At 44.8% G+C, this 25,046-nt stretch overlaps 1 long non-coding RNA gene across 2 annotated transcripts in view; it reads right to left on the reverse strand.

Annotated features, from left to right (window-relative positions):
• LOC137518459 (uncharacterized) overlaps positions 1-25,046 on the reverse strand; it is a 260,370-nt gene that overhangs the window by 207,177 nt on the left and 28,147 nt on the right. For both annotated transcript variants that reach the window (XR_011020825.1, XR_011020824.1), the window contains exon 2: positions 2,812-2,869. This is a non-coding gene — a long non-coding RNA (uncharacterized lncRNA). The remainder of the gene's footprint in view (positions 1-2,811; positions 2,870-25,046) is intronic.

Genomic DNA, 25,046 nt, shown 5'->3' on the forward strand with positions numbered 1-25,046 from the left:
TAAGTCTCATTGTCATTTGCAAACATTCTGCAGTTCAGAGCAGCTCAGGATGCTAGCAGGATTCCTCCTATTGCTTGCTGCAGTTGAACTGCAGCCAGATAGCCCTGGATTTCCTACATGAATATTGTTGCATAATATTGCATGTATTTGTTATGAGAGTCCTTTTTCACAGTCGGCTGGCAGCTTGTGGTCAAGCTAGCTCAGGATTGAGTGATTACCATTCAGCTGTGTGGGAATTTGCATACCTGCAACCATTGGCTGATGTCCACATAAAAGTCTGCCTCCCATTTCAGACTCAGCCTGACATAGCATACAGCTCCCTGAGTTGTTGCTGGGTCATTCATGTGAATTGAATATTGCATTGTTTAACTTTGTTTCTTACTTGGACGTTTGCTGTATCCATGGGGATACAGCTAAGTCCTTCTGAACCTGATAGCTTGGATTCTGCCATCACCACGTTGGTGACTGGTAGTATTCCTTCTTGTCTTGTTCCTGAGAACGTAACTGAAGCAGCAGTTGCCATTAGTTATGCTTCTACCTGTTAGTCTTCTCTATGTCAGTGTGAATGTTTGCCGCCGCTGGGGAAGCGACTAGATTGGCAAAGCATTCCGTCTGTCTTGTTACTCAGCCTGAGGATTAGTGCGGCGTTGCACTAAGCAGCCATTGTATATTAATGCGACTTTCATTACTCAATTAATGTATTTCAATGCACCTGCCAGACTGAATTAGATACGACCTTAGCTTTACTGACCATTCTCTCGCCTAGTCCTTGTACCGCAGCCATCTGATCTAATGTGTATGACCTTAGCCTGTTACTGACTTTGATTCTGTCTAGTCCACTGTACCACTGCCATCTGATCTATCGTGTATGACCCTAGCCTGTTACCGACTATGTCTGTTGTGTATTGTATCACATCTAGTGTGATAGGCTGCCCAGAGCTGCAGTTGCTCTGGGCAATCTTGCTCCCTTGTTCATTACTTCTGTGGCCATCTGTGTAGCCTCTTCCATTACCCAGCTACATAGTCTTGAGCACACACGCTGACTCAGAAAGTATACTCCCCCCATCATTACATCACCAATCGTTTATATGTTTACAAACTGACATCATCATCAAAAACAATTAAAATCAAGGCTGGACCACAATGCATTCCTTTGCAGTATTCAATGTCATATTATGCATAATGTGATATTTAAATATAATATATAATTATAATAATATTTATAGTCCTCACAATCTGCATTGATCAATTAAAATTCTTTTCACAGCAAGGTGGAAATTAATCAATACAAATATAATCAGTGTGACTGGCCAATGAGAACAATGTGTCTGTGCAGGGGAAGCTTATGAAGTGCATTAAAAATCAATGTAGTTACAACTACAAGGTAGGGACTATTGAGGTGCATATATGCAAAAGAGAAAAAGAGATGTGCATAATTATTGCAGCAACCAAATTATATGTATCAAAGAAAACCCTGAAAAGAACAAGTGCAATTAAAAATCCCCTTTATAGGGATCAAGGAAGTTGCAAGTCCACCCAACAATATAAGGACAATATAAGCTGCATATATGCAAGGAAAGTGCCTTTGTACAGATAAGAGTGTAGTGTCAACCAATTGCTCTTCACTAAAGGAATGAGTGCAGTGGCTGGATAGTGTACTAGTTAAGGGCTCTGTAGGGAGACCTTAAGGTGGCCACACACCATACAATTGTTTTAATATCTGTTCAATTTAAGAATTGCAATACATTTTTCTGACTGATTGTAACATTTCAAAAAATATTACCAATGTACCACACACATATGTTAAATTTTTCCCCAATTATGATAAAAATAATTGGAAACTCTGACAACATTGCTAGGGTATGTAAATTAATAAACTGACAATCTAACACACACCATACAATCTTTAGAAAGATTGAAGAAAAATACCTGGTGTTCCGGATCGATTAAAATCGAAGAAAACAGGAAATCCGATCGGATTTTTCAGTCGAATGAAAAAAAAAGCTTTCGATTTTTTCGGGAGATCCGATCGTTTTTATTGAATTAACGTAAAATCTGATCATTTTATTGTATCATGTGTGGCCACCTTTAAGGTGGCCACACACCATACAATTTTTTAAATATCTGTTCAATTTAAGAATTGCAATAAATTTTTCTGACTGATTGTAACAAATTAAAAAATATGACCAATGTACCACACACCTATGTAAATTTTTTCCCCCAATTATGATAAAAATTATTGGAAACTCTGAGAAAATTGCTAGGGTGTGTATATTAATAAACTTACAGTCCAACACACACCATACAATCTTTACAGAAATTGAACAGAAATATCTGGCATTCCGGATCGATTTAAATCGAAAAAAATGGGAATTCCGATCGGATTTTTCAGTCGAATGAAAAAAAAGCTTTTTCGATTTTTTTCGAGAGATACGATCGTTTTAATCGAATTGCTGTAAAATCGGATCATTTTATTGTATCGTGTGGCCACCTTTAGGCTAGACTCTCTAACACTGCTACTGCATACCGAGTGCACCCTTAGTTGCTGCAGCACTGGTGCTTTGAGCCCGCCAAGAGAAAAGTGTGATTTAAATGTTCTGTGTTTTGTCTTGTCAAACAGATATCTCCTTAATGAGGAGAAAGTGCAAGTGCATAGAGCAATTAAGAAGCAAATTAAATGCATTTAAAAGTGCCAAACAAACAATTGGGAAAAAAAACAAAGTGAAAACACAAACAAAGCTGGCTAGGAAAGGGAAACAAGTGTGCAATAGACTGCCAGTGGAAATATCCTATAAATCACCAAACGCTTACCCACAATGAAAAGTCAGGAAGTGGGTGTGTTGGCACGCTGCACTTGCCGCACTAGGCCCTGTGGAGGAAGTGAAGAATGATGGAGAAAATGAAAAAAGCAAGAAATAATCTGTTTTCAGATTCCAAGCTAAGAAGTGTATTCTGTTACAAGAAAAAGGGAAAAAGGAGGACAAACAAGTGACACAATGCTGTGGAAACTTTAACCAGCTGAGCGGTCTGGACGAGCTCAGCTCGTCCAACACCGCCAGCGGCTGCCGCTCAGGCCCTGCTGGGCCGATTTTGATGAAATAAAAAGCAGCACACGCAGCCGGCACTTTGCCAGCCGCGTGTGCTGCCTGATCGCCGCCGCTCTGCGGCGATTCGCCGCGAGCAGCGGCGAAAGAGGGCCCCCCTAGCCGCCTGAGCCCTGCGCAGCCGGAACAAAAAGTTCCGGCCAGCGCTAAGGGCTGGATCGGAGGCGGCTGACGTCACGACGTCGGCTGACGTCGATGACGTCACTCCGCTCGTCGCTATGGCGACGATATAAGCAAAACAAGGAAGGCCGCTCATTGCGGCCTTCCTTGTTTATTCTGGGCGCCGGAGGCGATCGGAAGATCGCCTCCGGAGCGCCCTCTAGTGGGCTTTCATGCAGCCAACTTTCAGTTGGCTGCATGAAATAGTTTTTTTTTTATTTAAAAAAAACCCTCCCGCAGCCACCCTGGCGATTTAATCAGAACGCCAGGGTGGTTAAAGGGAATTCCCACAAGAAAAAAAGAAGTTACATAGTTACTTGGGTTGAAAAAAGACATACGTCCATCGAGTTCAACCAGAGAACAAAGTACAACACCCACACCAGCCTACTCCCTCACATATCCCTATTGATCCAGAGGAAGGCGAAAAACCCTTACAAGGCATGGTCCAATTAGCCCCAAAAGGGAAAAAAATTCCTTCCCGACTCCAGATGGCAATCAGATAAAATCCCTGAATCAACATCATTAGGCATTACCTAGTAATTGTAGCCATGGATGTCTTTCAACGTAAGAAAAGCATCTAAGCTTCCTTTAAATGCAGGTATAGAGTTTGCCATAACTACTTCCTGTGGCAATGCATTCCACATCTTAATCACTCTTACTGTAAAGAAACTTTTCCTAAATAAATGGCTAAAACGTTTTTCCTCCATGCGCAGATCATGTCCTCTAGTCTTTTGAGAAGGCCTAGGGACAAAAAGCTCATCCGCCAAGCTTTTATATTGCCCTCTGATGTATTTATACATGTTAATTAGATCCCCTCTAAGGGGTCTTTTCTCTAGACTAAATAAACCTAGTTTATCTAACCTTTCTTGGTAAGTGAGACCTTCCATCCAACGTATCAAATTTTGTTGCTCGTCTCTGCACCTGCTCTAAGACTGCAATATCTTTCCTGTAATGTGGTGCCCAGAACTGAATTCCATATTCCAGATGTGGCCTTACTAGAGAGTTAAACAGGGGCAATATTATGCTAGCATCTCGATTTTCATTTCCCTTTTAATGCATCCCAAAATGTTGTTAGCTTTAGCTGCAGTGGCTTGGCATTGAGTATGATTATTTAACTTGTTGTCGATGAGTACTCCTAAGTCCTTCTCCAAGTTTGATGTCCCCAACTGTATTCCATTTATTTTGTATGGTGCTAGACCATCGGTACGACCCAAATGCATGACTTTACATTTTTCAACATTGAATTTCATCTGCCATTTATGCGCCCATATAGCCATCCTATCCAGATCCTGTTGCAATATGTCCACATCTTGCTGAGAGTTGATGATTCTGCACAATTTTGTATCATCTACCTCATAAAAGCTGAGCATGTTATTTAAACAGAACCTGTCTTTAGTAAACCCATGTTGATGCTGAGAAATAAGATTATTTTCTACTATGAAGTCATGTATAGTATCTCTTAGTAACCCCTCAAATAGTTTGCATACGATTGATGTTAAGCTTACAGGTCTATAATTTTCTGGGTCTGATTTTTTGCCCTTCTTAAATAATGGGAAAACGTGGGCTGTTCGCCAATCCACTGGGACTCTGCCAGTTGAAAAAGAGTCACAAAAGATAAGATAAAGGGGTTTATCTATAGTTGAACTTAATTCCCTTAGGACCTGAGGATGCATGCCATCTGGGCCAGGTGCCTTGGCTATTTTTAATTTATTTAGTCTTGCCTTCACTTCTTCCTGCGTTAAGTATTTAATATTACAGTTGGAAGATTGAGACTCTTCTGCCTCTGTAATTTGCAACAGTGATGTTTCCCTTGTGAAGACAGAAGCAAACAAAGCATTTAATAACTCTACCTTACCTTAGTCATCCACCATTGAGTTCCCACTCTCATCCTTTAGGAGTCCAATACAGTCAACCTTTCTTTTTTTAGAGTTGATGTACTTGTAAAACTTTTTTGGGTTAGATTTAATATCCCTAGCGATTTGATTTTTCAGCTTCAGTGTTCGCTAGCCTAATTTCTTTTTTACAATTTTTATTGCACTCCTTATAATTGCTTAATGCAGCCTCGGTCCCCTCCTGTTTTAGGACCTTATAGGCATTCTTTTTCCTCTTCATTTTATCTCTACCTTTCTATTTATTCATAGAGGCCTTTTTTTTATTCCTAGACATTTTGTTTCCATATGGGATATACATACTACAATATTGATTGAGAATAAGTTTAAAAGCTTGCCATTTCCCTTCAGTGTCATCCCCTTGTAGTACATTATCTCAGTTAACTCCTACTTGTGCACATTTAGTGCAAGAAGGACATATATATAGACTTCAATGGGGAGGCGAACTTTGAAAATTTTAAAAAATTCTACCGGCTGGAAAAATGATAGAAAACATGTTTCAAGAGCACTAATACCTGGAGGCACACCTGATTGAGTGAAATACACATCACTGCTGGAGGACCCTCCCTCCTCCTCCAAGCAAGGTCCTTATACCATTTGACTCAGTTGTCTGCCTACACTAATTAGTTATGGGACAGCTGCTACACACTCTGCTAGGGAGATTTTAATTAGCCTCTTGTGGATCCCCTCCTCCCTCCTCTCTCCTCCCACCTCTCTCCTCCCTCCTCTCACCTCTCTCCTCCCACCTCCTACCCTTCTACCACCTCTCTCCTCCCTCCTACCTATTCCCACCTCTCTCCTCCCTCCCTTCTACCCTTCTACCTATTCTCCCTCCTCCCTCCTCTCTCCTCCCTCCTCTCACCCTTCTACCTATTCCCATCTCCCTCCTCTCTCCTCCCTCCTCCCTCCTCCCTCCTCCCTCCTCCCTCCTCCCTCCTCTCTCCTCCCTCCTCTCTCCTCCCTCCTCCCTCCTCCCTCCTCCCTCCTCCCTCCTCCCTCCTCCCTCCTCCCTCCTCCCTCCTCTCTCCTCCCACCCTTCTACCTATTCCCACCTCTCTCCTCCTACCTCCTACCTATTCCCACCTCTCTCCTCTTCCTCCTCCCTCCTCCCTCCTTCCTCCTCTCTCCTCTCTCCTCTCCTTCTACCCTTCTACCCTTCTACCCTTCTACTTATTCCCTCCTACCGGAGGGAGGAGGGTCTCATCTGCCAGGGAATTATACTATTTCAAAAACCAGTTTACATCATACCATGGCTGGGAATCGAACCCAGCTCTCACTGTGTGGTGGGCAAGTCACCCTAACCACTGTACCACAACAGTAGTAACTGAAGCTGGCCTAAAATTTACCATTTATGCTCAATGCAATAGAAACATTAGGATGCTTAAAGGGAACCTTAACTAAGAGTGATATGGATGTTTCCTGTAAACAATACCAGTTGCCTGGCAGTCCAGCTGATCTTTGTGACTGCAATAGTGGCTGAATCACACCCTAAAACAAGCATGCAGCTAATCCAGTCTGACTTCAGTCAGAGCACCTGATCTGCATGCTTGTTCAGGGGCTGTGGCTAAAAGTATTAGAGACACGGGATCAGCAGGCGATTCAGGCAACTGGTATTATTTTAAAAGGAAAAATCCATATCCTTCTCCGTTTAGGTTCCCTTTAAGGATTTGTAGCATAAAAGCCAACTCACATTGGCTGGGATTTGAACCTGGGTCTCACTGTGTGGTGGGCAAGCACCCTAACTACTGTACCACAACAGTAGTAACTGAAGCTGGCCTAAAATTTACCATGTATGCTCAATGCAATAGAAACATTAGGTTGCTTAAAGGGAACCTTAACTAAGAGTGATATGGATGTTTCCTGTAAACAATACCAGTTGCCTGGCAGTCCAGCTGATCTTTGTGACTACAATAGTGGCTGAATCACACCCTGAAACAAGCATGCAGCTAATCCAGTCTGACATCAGTCAGAGCACCTGATCTGCATGCTTGTTCAGGGGCTGTGGCTAAAAGTATTAGAGACACAGGATCAGCAGGCAATTCAGGCAACTGGTATTATTTTAAAAGGAAAAATCCATATCCTTCTCCGTTTAGGTTCCCTTTAACCACTTCCCGACCGCCTAACGCACAGGGGAGGCCGGGAAGTGGAGCCTGCAAGGACCAGCTCACCCACAGAGGCGGCGGTCCTTGTAAGGGCATGGGCGGAGCGATCGCGTCATCCGTGACGCGATCCTTCGCCAGCGCCTGTCTCCGCTCACCTGCCGCAACATCGCGCCGGCGGGATGTTAACCCCGCGATCGCCGCATACAAGGTGTATAATACACTTTGTAATGTTTACAAAGTGTATTATACAGGCTGCCTCCTGCCCTGGTGGTCCCAATGTCCGAGGGACCACCAGGGCAGGCTGCAGCCACCCTATGTCGCACCCAAGCACACTGATTTCTCCCCCCCTGCCCCAGATTGCCCACAGCACCCCTCAGACCCCCCCTGCCCACCCCCCAGACCCCTGTTTGCACCCAATCACCCCCCTAATCACCCATCAATCACTCCCTGTCACTATCTGTAAACGCTATTTTTTTTATCACTCCCTGCCCCTGCCCCCTCCTGATCACCCCCCCACCCCTCAGATTCTCCCCAGACCCCCCCCCAGACCCCCCCCCCTGTGTACTGTATGCATCTATCCCCCTGATCACCTGTCAATCACCTGTCAATCACCCATCAATCACCCCCTGTCACTGCCACCCATCAATCAGCCCCTAACCTGGCCCTTGCGGGCAATCTGATCACCCACCCACACCAATAGATTGCCCGCAGATCCGACGTCAGATCACCTCCCAAGTGCAGTGTTTACATCTGGTATCTACCCTAAACACCCACTAATTACCCATCAATCACCCATCAATCACCCCCTATCACCACCTGTCACTGTTACCCATCAGATCAGACCCTAATCTGCCCCTTGCGGGCACCCAATCACCCGCCTACACGTTCAGATTGCCCTCAGACCCCCCTTATCAATTCGCCAGTGCAATATTTACATCTGTGCTTCCCTGTAATAACCCACTGATCACCTGTCAATCACCCATCAATCACCCCCTGGCACTGCCACCCATCAATCACCCCCTGGCACTGCCACCCATCAATCTGCCCCTAACCTGCCCCTTGCGGGCAATCTGATCACCCACCCACACCAATAGATCGCCCGCAGATCCGACGTCAGATCACCTCCCAAGTGCAGTGTTTACATCTGTTATCTACCCTAAACACCCACTAATTACCCATCAATCACCCCCTATCACCACCTGTCACTGTTTCCCATCAGATCAGACCCTAATTTGCCCCTTGCGGGCACCCAATCACCCGCCTACACGCTCAGATTGCCCTCAGACCCCCCCTTATTAATTCGCCAGTGCATTAGTTACATCTGTTCTTCCCTGTAATAACCCACTGATCACCTGTCAATCTCCCATCAATCACCCCCTGTCACTGCCACCCATCAATCACCCCCTGTCACTGCCACTCATCAATCAGCCCCTAGTTCGCCCGCAGATCCGACGTCAGATCACCTCCCAAGTGCAGTGTTTATATCTGTTCTCTACCCTAAACACCCACTAATTACCCATCAATCACCCCCTGTCACTGCTACCTATAAGATTAGACCCCTATCTGCCCCTAGGGCACTCAATCACCCGCCCACACCCTCAGAATGCCCTCAGGCCCCAGCCCTGATCACCTCGCCAGTGCATTGCTTGCATCTATTCCCCCCTCTAATCACACCTTAAGACACCCATCAATCACCTCCTGTCACCCCCTAGCACACCTATCCATTAGATCAGGCCCTAATTTGCCCCGTGTGGGCTCCTGATCACTCGGCCAAACCCTCAGATCCCCCTCAGACCCCCTTCCGATCACCTCCCCAGTGCATTGTTTGCATCTATTTTCCCCTCTAACCACCCCCTGAGACACCCATCAATCACCTCCTGTCACCCCCCTAGCACTCATATCCATCAGATCAGGCCAAATACAACCTGTCATCTAAAAGGCCACCCTGCATATGACCGGTTCCACAAAATTCGCCCCCTCATAGACCACCTGTCATCAAAATTTTCAGATACTTATACCCCTGAACAGTCATTTTTAGACATTTGGTTTCCAGACTACTCACGGTTTTGGGCCCGTAAAATGCCAGGGCGGTATAGGAACCCCACAAACTGACCCCATTTTAGAAAAAAGACACCCCAGTGTATGCTGTTAGGTGTATGACGAGTTCATAGAAGATTTTATTTTTTGTCAAAAGTTAGCGGAAATTGATTTTTGTTTTTTTTTCACAAAGTGTCATTTTTCACTAACTTGTGACAAAAAATAAAATCTTCTATGAACTCGCCATACACCTAACGGAATACCTTGGGGTGTCTTCTTTCTAAAATGGGGTCACTTGTGGGATTCCTATACTGCAACAAACACAATTGCTAACTTCCAGTCAGAGCAATATCCTGCCTCTATCTGGCCAGCAGACGCTTGTCAGCCAATCAGGTGCACTGTCATACACCCTTTGCAAAGGGTGTATGACAGTGCACCTGATTGGCTGACAAGCGTCTGCTGGCCAGATAGAGGCAGGATATTGCTCTGACTGGAAGTTAGCAATTGTGTTTGTTGCAGTTGGCATTCAGTTTAGAGGTGGTGGGGTGAGTTCCCTGGAGGTGAGAGGTCCAGGGCTTGCCCGCACTTCCCTCTAGGTGTCGCATGGTGGTTTGGGGGCCCCAGTGAGTGAGAGAGACCTGGGGCCCCTGGGCTGTCATGTGGACCAGTGTTTGTGATTTTAAACTTTATTCTTTGCAGCTTCTACGATGCGGTTGACAGGTGAGTGGTTAGGGAGGGGACCGTGTGGGAGATGTGCCTACACGGGGCGTCCCTGTTAAACGACGCAATTCACGATTGCGTCCAACCGAAGCCTCCCACCTGAATGCTAATCTATGTAATTCCTGCTAGGTATGGTACAGCAGGCAAAGGGTGTATGACAGTGCACCTGATTGGCTGACAAGCGTCTGCTGGCCAGATAGAGGCAGGATATTGCTCTGACTGGAAGTTAGCAATTGTGTTTGTTGCAGTTGGCATTCAGTTTAGAGGTGGTGGGGTGAGTTCCCTGGAGGTGAGAGGTCCAGGGCTTGCCCGCACTTCCCTCTAGGTGTCGCATGGTGGTTTGGGGGCCCCAGTGAGTGAGAGAGACCTGGGGCCCCTGGGCTGTCATGTGGACCAGTGTTTGGGATTCCTATACTGCCCTGGCATTTTAGGGGCCCTAAACCGTGAGGAGTAGTCTAAAAAACAAATGCTTTAAAATGACCTGTGATTAGGACATTGGGCCCCTTAGCGCACCTAGGCTGAAAAAAAGTGTCACACATGTGGTATCACCGTACTCAGGAGAAGTAGTATAATGTGTTTTGGGGTGTATTTTTACACATACCCATGCTGGGTGGGAGAAATCTCTCTGTAAATGGACAATTGTGTGTAAAAAAAATCAAACAATTGTCATTTACAGAGATATTTCTCCCACCCAGCATGGGTATGTGTAAAAATACACCCCAAAACACATTATACTACTTCTCCTGAGTACGGCGGTACCACATATGTGGCACTTTTTTACACCCTAAGTACGCTAAGGGGCCCAAAGTCCAATGAGTACCTTTAGGATTTCACAGGTCATTTTGCGACATTTGGTTTCAAGACTACTCCTCACGGTTTAGGGCCCCTAAAATGCCAGGGCAGTATAGGAACCCCACAGATGACCCCATTCTAGAAAGAAGACACCCAAACGTATTCCGTTAGTAGTACGGTGAGTTCATAGAAGATTTTATTTTTTGTCACAAGTTAGCGGAAAATGACACTTTGTGAAAAAAAACAATAAAAATCAATTTCCGCTAACTTGTGACAAAAAAATAAAAACTTCTATGAACTCACCGTACTACTAACGGAATACCTTGGGGTGTCTTCTTTCTAAAATGGGGTCATTTGTGGGGTTCCTATACTGTCCTGGCATTTTAGCGGCCCTAAACCGTGAGAAGTAGTCTTGAAACGAAATTTCTCAAAATTACCTGTGAAATCCTAAAGGTACTCATTGGACTTTGGGCCCCTTAGCGCAGTTAGGGTGCAAAAAAGTGCCACACATGTGGTTTCGCCGTACTCAGGAGAAGTAGTATAATGTGTTTTGGGGTGTATTTTTACACATACCCATGCTGAGTGGGAGAAAGATCTCTGTAAATGGACAATTGTGTGTAAAAAAATTTAAAAAAGTGTCATTTACAGAGATATTTCTCCCACCCAGCATCGGTATGTGTAAAAATACACCCCAAACCACATTATACTACTTCTCCTGAGTACGGCAATACCACATGTGTGGCACTTTTTTGCAGCCTAACTGCAGGGGCCCAAAGTCCAATGAGCACCTATAGGCTTTACAGGGGTGCTTACAAATTAGCACCCCCCAAAATGCGAGGACAGTAAACACACCCCACAAATGACCCCATTTTGGAAAGTAGACACTTCAAGGTATTCAGAGAGGGGCATGGTGAGTCCGTGGCAGATTTCATTTTTTTTTGTCGCAACACCACATGCTGAAGCCAGCCTAGCATGTACCATTTATGCTCAATCTATTTATGCTCAAAAATACAATTCCGCGGAAAGCGGTGACCATCCCTACTAGAGAGAGAGAGAGAGAGAGAGAGAGAGAGAGAGAGAGAGAGAGAGATGAATTTACCTGGCTATCTGGGGTTCTCTTTGGACAACTGTTGAACACAAAAGACAAGGCCATGTCTGGCTTACATATCCGTAAGCAGTGGCTGCATGGTATAATGGTTAAGGGCTCTGCCTCTGACACAGGAGACCAGAGTTCAAATCTCAGCTCTGTCTGTTCAGTAAGCCAGCACCTATTCAGTAGGAGACCTTAGGCAAGTCTTCCTAACACTGCTACTGCCTATAGAGCATGCCCTAGTGGCTGCAGCTCTGGTGCTTTGAGTCCGCCAGGAGAAAAGTGTGATATAAATGTTATTTGTCTTGTCTACTTTTTCTCTTGTATTGAGCATAAATGGTAAATTTTAGGCCAGCTTCAGTTACTACTGTTGTGGTACAGTGGTTTGGGTGCTTGCCCACCACACAGTGAGACCCGGGTTCAAATCCCAGCAAATGTGAGTTGGCTTTTATGCTACAAATCCTTAAAGGGAACCTTAACGGAGAATGATATGGATTTTTCCTTTTAAAATAATACCATTTGCCTGAATCGCCTGCTGATCCTGTGTCTCTAATACTTTTAGCCACAGCCCCTGAACAAGCATGCAGATCAGGTGCTCTGACTGAAGTCAGACTGGATTAGCTGCATGCTTGTTTCAGGGTGTGATTCAGCCACTATTGCAGTCACAAAGATCAGCTGGACTGCCAGGCAACTGGTATTGTTTACAGGAAACATCCATATCACTCTCAGTTAAGGTTCCCTTTAAGCAACCTAATGTTTCTATTGCATTGAGCATAAATGGTAAATTTTAGGCCAGCTTCAGTTACTACTGTTGTGGTACAGTGGTTAGGGTGCTTGCCTACCACCCAGTGAGACCCAGGTTCAAATCCCAGCCAATGTGAGTTGGCTTGTATGCTACAAATCCTTAAAGGGAACCTAAACGGAGAAGGATATGGATTTTTCCTTTTAAAATAATACCAGTTGCCTGAATCGCCTGCTGATCCTGTGTCTCTAATACTTTTAGCCACAGCCCCTGAACAAGCATGCAGATCAGGTGCTCTGACTGAAGTCAGACTGGATTAGCTGCATGCTTGTTTCAGGGTGTGATTCAGCCACTATTGCAGTCACAAAGATCAGCTGGACTGCCAGGCAACTGGTATTGTTTACAGGAAACATCCATATCACTCTCAGTTAAGGCTCCCTTTAAGCAACCTAATGTTTCTATTGCATTGAGCATAAATGGTAAATTTTAGGCCAGCTTCAGCTACTACTGTAGTGGTACAGTGGTTAGGGTGACTTGCCCACCACACAGTGAGAGCTGGTTTCGATTCCCAGCCATGGTATGATGTAAACTGGTTTTTGAAATAGTATAATTCCTTGGCAGATGAAACCCTCCTCCCTCCGGTAGGAAGGAGGAGGGAGGCTAATTAAAATCTCCCTAGCAGAGTGTGTAGCAGCTGTCCCATAACTAATTAGTGTAGGCAGACAACTGAGTCAAATGGTATAAGGACCTTGCTTGGAGGAGGGAGGGTGGGCGGGGTGGCCTCGAGCAGTGTGTTTGGCAATAATGTGTCTGCTGACAGTGATATGGAGGGTCAAAGATTTGCTCAATAGAGCATTATGGGGCGAATCGAACTTCTGCAAAAGTTCGCCTGATGCAGGCGAACGCAAACCCCCAAAGTTCGCCTGGAACCGTTCGCGACATCTCTAGTAGTGGTACAAATTTTTGTCCAAGATGTTCAAGAGAGATTAGCCCTTATCCAATTATTTTTTTTCCTCTGAGTTTAAGTTATCTCCTAAGCAACATTTTATTTCCTTGGCTCATATGCAATTAACTTTTTCTCCTGAGTTTTCTCCTAGGAGATAATTTATTTTCTATTAAAAATAACTTTCTGGAACTTATCGACTGTAATTGTACCAAAAAGTAGGTGAAAGGGTACTATTAACCTCCCTGGCGGTAACCCCGACCTGAGCTCGGGGTAGGAAAAATTAGGACAATTTATACATGTTGCCGCCTGCACCGACGTCTTCCTGGATTTTGACTACTCTCTGCCTGCTGTCTGCACCAACATCTGCCTGGATTTTGACTACTTTCTGTCTTCCTTATTTGTACAGTTTCACAATTTAAGTTTATTCATGAATTTAATTAATTTAACAAATTTGTGTTCCAGTCTTTGATTTATATGCAGAATGTCTACCAGGCTTTTATTCTGGCATATTTTGGTGAGTTGTGACTTAAGAATTGGAGGCCTCCAATTCTTGAAAACCAATGTACCGCTTTTGACTGATAATTCCAGACAGAAATGCACTGCCAGGGAGGTTAAAAGTATTTTTAATATTGTCTTGCTTTCTGGTAGCTTAAAAGGTATTTTACTGACAAGTTTAAAAAATATCACCTAAAAGAAAACTCAGGAAAAAAATGCATATAGGCCCTTGTAAAAGAAAAAAAAGCACCTAAGCCACCAGCAGGCATGAAATGCTGAAAATAATTTTGATAGTACTTTTTTTGTGCACTTTTTGAACCAAATACTACCTAAGTGCTTAAAGTGAACTGCTGAAAGTGCGCTGAGCAGCCGGACTGCAGCTCTCTTAAGCTGCTCCAGACCTTTAGATTTCTACACCTTTAAACCTATTTGTGCTGAAACTGGACCCAAAATACAGAGGAATTCCACCCACCACAACTAAGGCTCCAACTACAACCAACCAGAACAATCGGATTACTTTGGATGGCAGAGATTTAAACTGGATTGAAATCCTCCATGAAGCTTACCACTGCTGAACACACCAAGCCGTCTAACAGCTGACCTGAAACAAGACCTTCAACTTCTCTGAAGACTTGATTGCCTGTGATTGCCCTCACTCCACCCTGTGAGTAATCCTTTATCCATTATCCAAGGCATATGCACCAAGTGACTATTTTCCACATTTATGTTATCATTTATCATCTAACTCTAAAACAAGGAACTTTACTTAAAATAAATCTATGATCCAACTGTGTAGGAATGAAAGGATTTTGCACAGATCCCCTTTGATCTCAGCAGGACTCCAGAAGTAAAAGCTATCTAAACAATTCTATTGTCTCTAATGTCAACATACAAACACTCATCAAAAGATCTTCTCTCTGCCTGCCCTCCCAAGAAACAATTACAAATTAACACCTCACTAGCTCTCCTCTTAAAATCCTTTGGGATACTCAAGAAAAGCAGAAGGGGGAGGAGAGGTAGTGGATCCAAGTATAAAAAACATAGTTGTCCCCAGGAAAGCTCAATCACAGCTACACTCTGCAATGCCAGATCGATAAATAATAAGACTGCAACTATACATGACCTAATAGAGCTCTCTGATTTGACCTTTTTGACAGAGACCTGGCTTGGGAAACATGCAGGCCCAACTCTTGAAGCAACCGTGCCGACCAATTATTCAGTCTTGCACTGTGAGAGACAAGTCCGCAAGGGTGGGGGGTTGCCATATGCATCAGATCCTCTTTGAACATAAGGCCCCTGGCCATAGGCCCCACTGAAACCTTTGAATGTCTTGCAGCCCAACTGTCAGCAGAAGTAAACATCAACATATTGCTCATATACCGCCCCCCAAAAAATGGTCCAGCCTTTCTTAAGGAAATATCTGAACTCTTATCCTGCCTAACAGTGGAACACCCTAGATGGTTCATCCTGGGAGATTTTAATGCATGGGTGGATGATCACGACTCCCGCCTAGGAAGTGAACTACTACTCATAATAAGTGAACTGGGTTTCTCTCAGGCTGTCAACCTCCTCACCCACAAGAAAGGGCACACCCTGGATCTTATATTTCATTCCGGACTTTTAATATCACACATGGATATAAACCCAGTGGTATGGTCAGACCACCACACCATCCACTTTTCTCTGACAGCACCAGCGATAAAACACAGAGGAAAAGAACTCATAAAATACCGTTCTCTGAAAGATGTCTCACCCCAGCACGTTCAGAATACCCTCAACTTCAACGCATTAACCAATCATTGCGCAGACCCAGACTCCATGGTCCTGATGTGCAACCATGCAGTGTCATCTGCCTATGACGCCCTTGCTCCAGTTTGCATTAAACGGTCTACACCACTTTACCATGCACGGTGGTTTGACAGCTCACTAAAGGACCTAAAGAAAGAAGTGCGCAGACTAGAAAGGAAGTGGTGAAAATCTCAGAATTCAAAAGATAAACACACCCTTGTCTCTCACCTGGAAAGCTACCAAAATGCGATCACCAAGAAAAAATCCTCCTACCTATCACAGGAGATCGCAAAGGCCACCAACAGGCCAGCCCAACTATTTCGCACAGTTGATAGACTATGTAACCCATCCTGTCTAAAACCTACTATAACTCCCTCAAAGGAGCTATGCGAGAAATTTGCTTGCTACTTTGCTGACAAAGTATCCTCTATTCGGTCTCACATTCAGTCCACAGCACCTAAGACTTATTCAACTCCTGGAAATAGTTGCAAAAACAACCTAACACCCTGGACTGACTTCAAAAGTATTAGTGAGGAAGAGATCTCAGACATCCTCCGTCGCCTCCGCCAGACAACCTGCGACCTGGACCCTGGACCAACTAAACATATGCTGAAATGCCCTGACCTGCTTGGTCCAGCATTTCACAAAATAGTAAATTGCTCTCTGCAAGCAGGGAGGTTTCCTACCTCTCTAAAAAAAGGAATCATCAAGCCCCTTCTTAAAAAACCTTCCATGGATCCAGATGCTATGAGCAGCTACAGACCTGTCTCCAACCTCCCCTTCTTAGGTAAAGTTATTGAAAAGGCTGTCTATCTGCAACTTGAAACCAGGCTGTCAGTAAACAACATCCTGGACCCTCTACAGTCTGGCTTTAAGAAACACCACAGCTGTGAAACAGCCCTCATCCAAGTTTGCAACGACCTGCTCATGGCAAGGGACAGAGGGGAATGCTCCATCCTAATCCTTTTGGATCTCTCAGCGGCTTTTGATACAGTTGACCACGAAATCCTGCTTAACAGACTGCAGGAGTACTGTGGCATCAGTGGATCAGTCCTCCAGTGGTTCAGATCATTCCTGACTGACAGAACACAGAGAGTATCCCTCGGACCTATAATGTCCAAACCTGCACCTCTACAATTCGGAGTGCCACAAGGATCAATCCTATCCCCTCTGCTGTTTGCAATCTACATGTTGCCACTCGGTACACTTATCCTATGTCATGGCCTGACGTACCACTGCTACGCCGATGACACACAGCTATACCTGTCCTTCAAACCTGGTGGAACAGACCCTACCCCAAAAATAAACTCTTGCTTAGCTGAGCTACAGGCATGGATCAATGATAACTGGTTGAAACTGAATGCTGACAAAACTGAGGTCCTGTTTGTCCAAAGCCAGCACTCGCCATCAAAACAGCTCTATCCTAAAGCAACACCAATCAGGATTGGGAATTCAGACATAAACAGCTCCAACCCTGTGCACAGCCTTGGCGTACTAATCGATGGGGAATTGAGTTTCAGTAACCAAATTTCATCTGTAGTTAAATCTTCCTACTTTCATCTGAAGAACATTGCAAAGATTAAACATCTGATTACCACAGAGGATCTTCCAACCCTAGTCCACGCTTTCATCACATCACGGCTGGACTACTGCAATGCCCTTTATGCTGGCCTCCCCAAAAAGGACCTGCGTCGCCTGCAATTAGTGCAGAATGCTGCTGCCTGATTGCTAACAAACCAGCTTCGCCACTGTCACATTACACCGATCCTTCGTTCACTGCACTGGCTACCAGTAGAATGGAGAATACTCTTCAAGATTGGACTGCTGACATTCAAATCCCTGCACAATCTGGGCCCTGGATACATGAAGGACCTGCTGAAGCTGCACTACACCTCTCACAACCTCAGATCAGCAAGTTCTATAAACTTGGTCACTCCCAGAGTGCACCTCAAAAAATCTGGAGATAGAGCCTTCTGTCATGCTGCCCCTACTCTTTGGAACTCCCTGACACACCCAGTAAAGACAGCACCATCCCTGGAACTATTCAAATCCAGACTGAAAAGCCACCTGTTTAGCCTGGCATTTCCAGATCTTCTTCTTCTTCTTCCTCTTCTTCTTCCTCTTCTTCCTCCTCTTCTTCCTCCTCTTCTTCCTCTTCTTCTTCCTCTTCTTCTTCCTCTTCTTCTTCCTCCTCTTCTTCTTCTTCTTCCTGTTCCTCCTCTTCTTCTTCCTCTTCTTCTTCTTCTTCCTCTTCTTCTTCTTCCTTTTCTTCTTCTTCTTCTCTATCATTATATTATGTGTCTTGGTTTTCCTTTCTTTTGTAATATTTTTTTTTACTTCCTTTGTGGAAATATTTTATTTTAATAACACCATAGTTATATTTGTGTTGATGGCATAATAGGTAGTGGCACATTGCAAGCCACAGCGCCTTTTTCTGTGTACCCTGGCGGTGATAAAACACAGACATCAGCAGGATGAGGAAGTAGTTGTAGCTATTATAGTGTGGTAATAGCTGGTAGGAGAGTGGTGGCAGCAGAAAATAGTTCTTCTTCTGTTCTCCCTGGCAGTGGTAGCAGCATGCAGACAGCAGAAGCTCAATGCAGCTACAGGAGGAGGAGTAGTGTGTGTCAGGCAGTGTGATGTGACTGACATAATAGGCCCTGGTTCCTAGCAGTGGAACCAGGGCCGTAAATAAACACCATGAGGTTCCAGACAGTGGTCGTGAAGCCCACATTGTGTCCAATACACAATTGGGACAGCACAGTTTTCAACCCGGACACCTCTAAAATAATTACAATTTTTTTTCCAAAATAATGCAGCTATTTTTGAGCGTAAATAGCTGGTGGTGCATGGGCAGCAGCACCTTGTAATGTGTTCAGTGGAGACACAGACAGCAGGAGGAAATACAACAGCAGGCAGCGTAAGGAGGATGAGTGTGTGGCAGTGGCAGCAGGCAGGCGGGCAGCGAGACATAGCTGGTGGCGCATGGGCAGCAGCACCTTGTAATGTGTTCCCTGGCAGTGGAAACATACAGACAGCAGGAGGAAATACAGCAGCAGGCAGCATGAGGAGGATGAGTGTGTGGCAGACTGGCAGCAGGCAGCAGGAGGGCAGGCAGCGAGACATAATAGGCCCTGGTTCCTAGCGGTGGTACCAGGGCCGTAAATAAACACCATGAGGTTCCAGACAGCGGTCGTGAAGCCCACATTGTGTCCAATACACAATTGGGACAGCACACTTTTCAACCCGGACACCTCTAAAATAATAACACAAAATTATTACATTTTTTTTTTCAGAAATGCAGCTATTTTTGAGCGTAAATAGCTGGTGGCGCATGGGCAGCAGCACCTTTTAATGTGTTCCCTGGCAGTGGAGACACAGACAGCAGGAAGAAATACAGCAGCAGCAGGTGTAATGTGTGTGTGCCACTTTATGTCCCCCTCTCGCCGACAACAGGGGCCAGGAATTCGCCTTCCACCCAAGCCTGGTTCATTTTGAGAAACGTCAGTTTGTCCACAGACTTGTGAGACAGACGAGATCGCTTCTCAGTGATGACTCCACCGTCTGCACTGAAGCAACGCTCTGACGGTACGCTGGAAGGGGGGCAGGAGAGCACTTCCATGGCGTACTGCGCAAGCTCGCTCCAGATCGGCATGTGCTTGACCCAATACTCCATGGCATCAACAGGGGCAATGCTGTCAAGCCTGCTGAAGGAACCCATGTAGTCAGCCACCATGTGGGTCAAGCGCTGTCTGTGACTGGAGAAGGATGCTGCTGCAGGCACCTCCTCTCTAGTCCCTGGCAGCTCTACACTCATGTAGAGCTCGTTGGTCAGAGACAGCAGGTCTGTGGTGTGCGTGCGCTTGCTGCTGGTGGATGCAGGCACCTGCTGCTGCCTCTGTGCTGGCTGGACAGTGAGGGTGGATGGCTGAGGGAAGGCTTCCTCCAAGCGCTCAACAAGGGACAGCTGCAAATCCCTCATTTGTTGCACACGGTCTCCTCCTGCAGGCAGGAACTAGCTGAGCTTCCCCTTCAGACGAGAGTCCAGCATCATGCAGATCCAGATGTCCTCCCTCTGCTTCATCTGGATGACCCTTGGGTCCCTGCGCAGGCACCTCAGCATGTGCGCTGCCATTGGGAAGAGTCTGGCCACGTCTGCTGGCACATCATCGGCAGCCCCAGAGCCGACAGTGCTGTCCTCCTCATCCTCTGTCTCCTCCACCTCATCCTCTCTCCACCCCAGCACCACTCCAGCTGCACTCTGCTGTTCCCCCTCATCAGCAGCAAGGTCAGGGACCTCCACCAACTCCAAGCCCTCCTCCTCAGAGGTGGCCTGTGAAGCTGCCTGCAGCTCCTGCTGGTCCAAGGCTGCCGCTCCCTCTTCCAGCAGTGCATACAGGGCCCTGTCCAGCCCACACACCAAGGGGACCAACTCGCACACCATTGCATGGTCCCTGCTTACCATGTTGGTGGCCTGCAGGAAGGGTGCCAGCACTGAGCACACCTGCTGCATGTGCCCCCGTCCTCCGTGGAGATGATGGACGGGAGGTTGGTCGTAGCACGCCCAGTTGCAGTGATGGCGGCAACTGTTGCTCGTGCAACGTACTGGCTGACAGCCTGCCTCTGTTCAACCAGTTCAACCAGACGCTCCAACATCGCCAGGGTGGAGTTCCAGCGAGTTGGAACATCGATCATGAGCCGGTGCTGTGACAGGTGCAGCTCCTTCTGCACCTCTTCCAGACTCGCTACGGCTGCAGCCGAGTGCCGGAAATGACGCACAACCTTCCTTGTCGCCTCAAGGAGTCGGTCCATCCCCTGGTAGGTCCGCAGGAACTTTTGTTCGCATGTTGCTCCCCTCCGGATATCTCTGGATAGCTGATTGCTATCTGAGTGCGCTTGGATAACACAGCCCGGATAGCAAATACTATTCGAGCTCGGTATTCAAGTTCGAATAGTGAAAAAAAAGCTAGGATATCCGAGTATCTCAGATATCCGAGCTCGGATGAGCATCACTGGAGAAAAGCGCTTTACAAATGTTTGTTGTTGTTGTTGAAAAGTTATTTTAAATAGAGGATACAAATTATCTCCTAGGAGAAAAAGTTATTTTCTCTTTAAAATGGTCAGGGATTTTGCAGAAAAGGGGGAGTACTCTCCATGCCATGGACCATGTGGACTACTATGGTTAATATGGCAGAGTCCATCACAGTCTAGTTCAGCCATCGTGGCCATGCCAGTCAGCATGGCGGACAAGGTGCTAAAGAGTCCAGCACTGCATCGCACTCACAAATAAAGTGGTTTTGCCTCTGCAACAAAAAAGGATACAATGTATGACCAATTCTGATATAGTAAACTGATATAGTGAACTAGCTTTCCCTGTCCCTTGGAGTTTACTATAAAGGCATTCTAATATATATATATATATATATATATATATATATATATATATATATATATATATATATATATATATATATATATATATATATATATATTCATATACACACTTTTTTGAGGGGGGATATATATGTATATATGTAAAAGGCCACCAGCACCCTTCATATTGTGTAATGTACTTTATTAATCAAATTATCAGCTGTTCAACACTCAGAAGATTTGTTAAATTCCTCTGTGTGAAGCTAGTCCCACACAAACATCAGCAACAAGTCACTGCCAATAGAAGCTGCTGGCAACTCGTGTGCAATGTCAGGGATTAAAGAACTCGCTCTGAGCAAGTTTTTTTATGTCATTAAATTAAATTGCACAGGGCCTATTGTTTTACATCTAAAATCAATAGCTCTTTAAAGACTCCCTGACTTCCTAAATATCTTTGTAACTTCCCTCAGGCCCCTCCCCCCCCCCCCCCCCACACACACACACACACCATGATATAAGATATAACACAGAAATATTGCTTTAATACAAGGTCTTCATAGAAGAAAGGAAATTGTGCTTAAAAAATCAACCAACATTAGCTTATAGACATATCAAATATTATTTTTCGTATCGCACATTGGGACATGCCTAAAAAGATAATTTTACACTGATACTTAACTCTCTATAATCTAGCTTAATTTGGTACTACTAACTCATCTTTCTCTTACAGAAATTGCAAAAGCCCATTATCGAGGATGGCCCCTTTTTGGAATAAAGTAGCCAGACTACTATATTCTTATGTGGAATGGCTCAACTAATTCTAGCCCTAATACACATAGGCCTCAGTGAAATCACTAAAAACTTAAGAATGGTAACTTACTATGCACACCATTTAAGGTAAACTTTAATATTTAACTAGATAAATAAATAAGCAGCAAGTTTGAAAACCAGTGTGTACTCAAAGAAACACTAAGGGCCCTTTTACACTTAATCAGTTGCTCTCAGTTAAAACGGAAAGAAACCTGATTTTCAAAGTAAGTCCCAGGTTTTCCTATGGCACCTTTCACACTTAACGCGTCTTAACTGAAATCTTTGTCACAATGCACTGCTATGGAAAAACGCGTACTAACGCATACTAACGCACACCAACGCGTACTAACGCATACCAACTGATTAAGTGTAAAAGGGCCCTTAGGCCTACAAAAGAGGTTTCATAATCAGAGCGATTGAGCAACTAAAAAGGAGTAACTGTAAGAAAAATTTGTTAAATAAAATAATAAACTGCCTGGAACACAACCAGTGATGCGAAACCAGGGATGGTCATAGTCAGCCAACTTCGCTACACTGGAACTACGCGTAGTTTTATGCAATTATGCTTCGCCAAACTACGGCTTTGAAATCAAATATTCATTTTGTATGCATTTCGTGGACTACGCGTTAAAATACGCAATTACGCGTAGTGTGAAGCGTAGATTACGTAGATGCTTATGCCGGTATGCAACAAATTTTACGCATGAATTCCTCTTTAAATGTTTATACTGGGAACTCTTGCGTACATTTCCCTTTCCAATGCGTAAATTTGTAAGCAAACAATCCCACGCGGACAAATAGACCCGAGTAACGCATTCGTAGTTTACTACGCAATACACTTGTTAACTATGCATAGTGGGCGTAAGCTACGCGTAGCGGTACTTCGCTACGTGTAAAATTGTAAGCGTAGTTTTGAAACCTCCCCTATGAACTAGATGCGAACTAAGATGCGTAAATTTGCACTGGAGTAGTTTCTGCTCATCCCTGTGCAAAGCAACAACTGTAGAAATAATTTAGTAAAAAAAATTACGAAATAAATTCAGCAAATAAAACTATTGCAGAAACTGAAAATAAAGGTACTTTTAAAAAGTACTATTAACTGTGAGTCCTCTAGGATCCCAGGGCTTAAAGGACAATGGGTACGGTGGAGGAGGTACCAGATTTCAAAGGCCAGTAATACCACTTCACTTTTTGGTTAAAAGAGGTTGTAGATGAGGGAGGGCACTTTTTTTTGTTGCATTTTGTTTACAATGTAAAAAAAATGATTAAAAGTAATTACAAATAAAATGTTCTATTCATTCGGTGATCAGCAGCAATTTATGTTGCTACTTAGGCAGAGTAGGTGATAAATATAGTGCAAATCTGCATTTATCTTTTGCATTAAAAATGCCTCTCAAATTCAGAATAACTAATTGAATTAGGAGATAATAACATTGGGAAAACAAAGAGACATTTAAGTGAGTTCTTTTTTTTCTGTATGGCCAAGCAAGTTAACTTTTACCCAAAGTGTTTGCTTAATTAAATTGTACAGATTCCTATTTGCATGAATTGAGCAGCCACCAGCCCTTAATGTTGTAGAATGTTTTAAATGAATAAGGCTGTCTCTGTCTTTCTTGCAAAATTTGACGTTGGAAATGTAATTCTAATGTAATGATTTAGAACAGCATATTTGATTTAGTGATCACCTAGGTAACCTGAACATTTTGTACACCCTTGTACATTCTTGCTAATGTCTAATCAGTCGACAATTATAATAGAACACGTGTTTTTACCCAGTAAGTTTGTGCTGTAACATTTTAGCAATTCTTTTAGGCATCTGGACATCTTGCTAAATGTTTGGAATAGTTCTCTGTTTCACTTTTAAAATGTATACCAAACTGTTACTGTTATTAAACTTTATGTATAAAGTGCTAACATAAACAGGAATCTTCCCAAATTAACCACATATCTGTGCAGACACAAGCCAATAATTTCTTAAATATTTAAACACCCTGGTGTGCACATCTATGGCTTTTGCAAGGTGCATTGCTAATAAACTAAATGGAGAAAATATTTCACTACATATATCCAGTGCTGGGGACAAGTTGGTCTTCATAATCCTGTCTTCTCTGAATATGTTTCCAGCCATTAACATGAACCATGAACGTGTATTTCCTGCCATAAAAAGCATTGCTTTCCATGTGGCCAATCTGAAATTCAATACCATGTACTATTACAACACAAGTCCTTTTTATTCTATCATGAAATCTCTATGCACAAATTGATGAATGGGTGCTTTTTGTTGATCTCCTTGTTTCTAATTCCTAGTGTCTAGTTAAAGTACGCCTGAACTGAGAGGTATTTGGAGGCCGCTATATTTTTTTTGTGTAAACAATACCAGTTGCCTGTCTGTCCTGCTCAGGGCCGGCCGCCGAGCCGGAGGGGTAGACGGCAGGTCGGGGGTATTGGGCGTAGAGGTGGGGAGGGGGGGGGGTCGGACCCCCCCCCTCCCTCGCCTGGGTCCCCCGATCTGCGCTCCCCTCCAGCTGTAATTAGGAAGCAGCCCCTTGCAGATCGTAAGAGGCAACGGGCGGGGAGGACTCACCTTTTCCGCGTTCCAGCGAGCGCTCCACTGACGTCACTTCCTGCATCGCCGCCCACTGTATTGTAAGTGGACAGCGATGCAGGAAGTGACGTCAGTGGAGCGCTCGCTGGAACGCGGAAAAGGTGAGTCCTCCCCGCCTGTTGCCTCTTACGATCTGCAAGCGGCTGCTTCCTAATTACAGCTGGAGGGGAGCGCAGATCGGGGGACCCAGGCGAGGGAGGGGGGGGGTCCGACCCCCCTCCCCACCGCTAGGCCCAATACCCCCGACCTGCCCGCTACCCCTCCGGCTCGGCGGCCGGCCCCCCCCGCACCCACGGACGGGCGGGGGGGCAGCAATTTTCTCCTAAATTTGCCTCAGGCGGCAAAAAGTATAGGGCCGGCCCTGGTCCTGCTGATCCTCTACTTTTAATACGTT

This window comes from Hyperolius riggenbachi, chromosome 5, assembly GCF_040937935.1.
Source record: "Hyperolius riggenbachi isolate aHypRig1 chromosome 5, aHypRig1.pri, whole genome shotgun sequence".
Lineage (NCBI taxonomy): Eukaryota > Metazoa > Chordata > Amphibia > Anura > Hyperoliidae > Hyperolius > Hyperolius riggenbachi.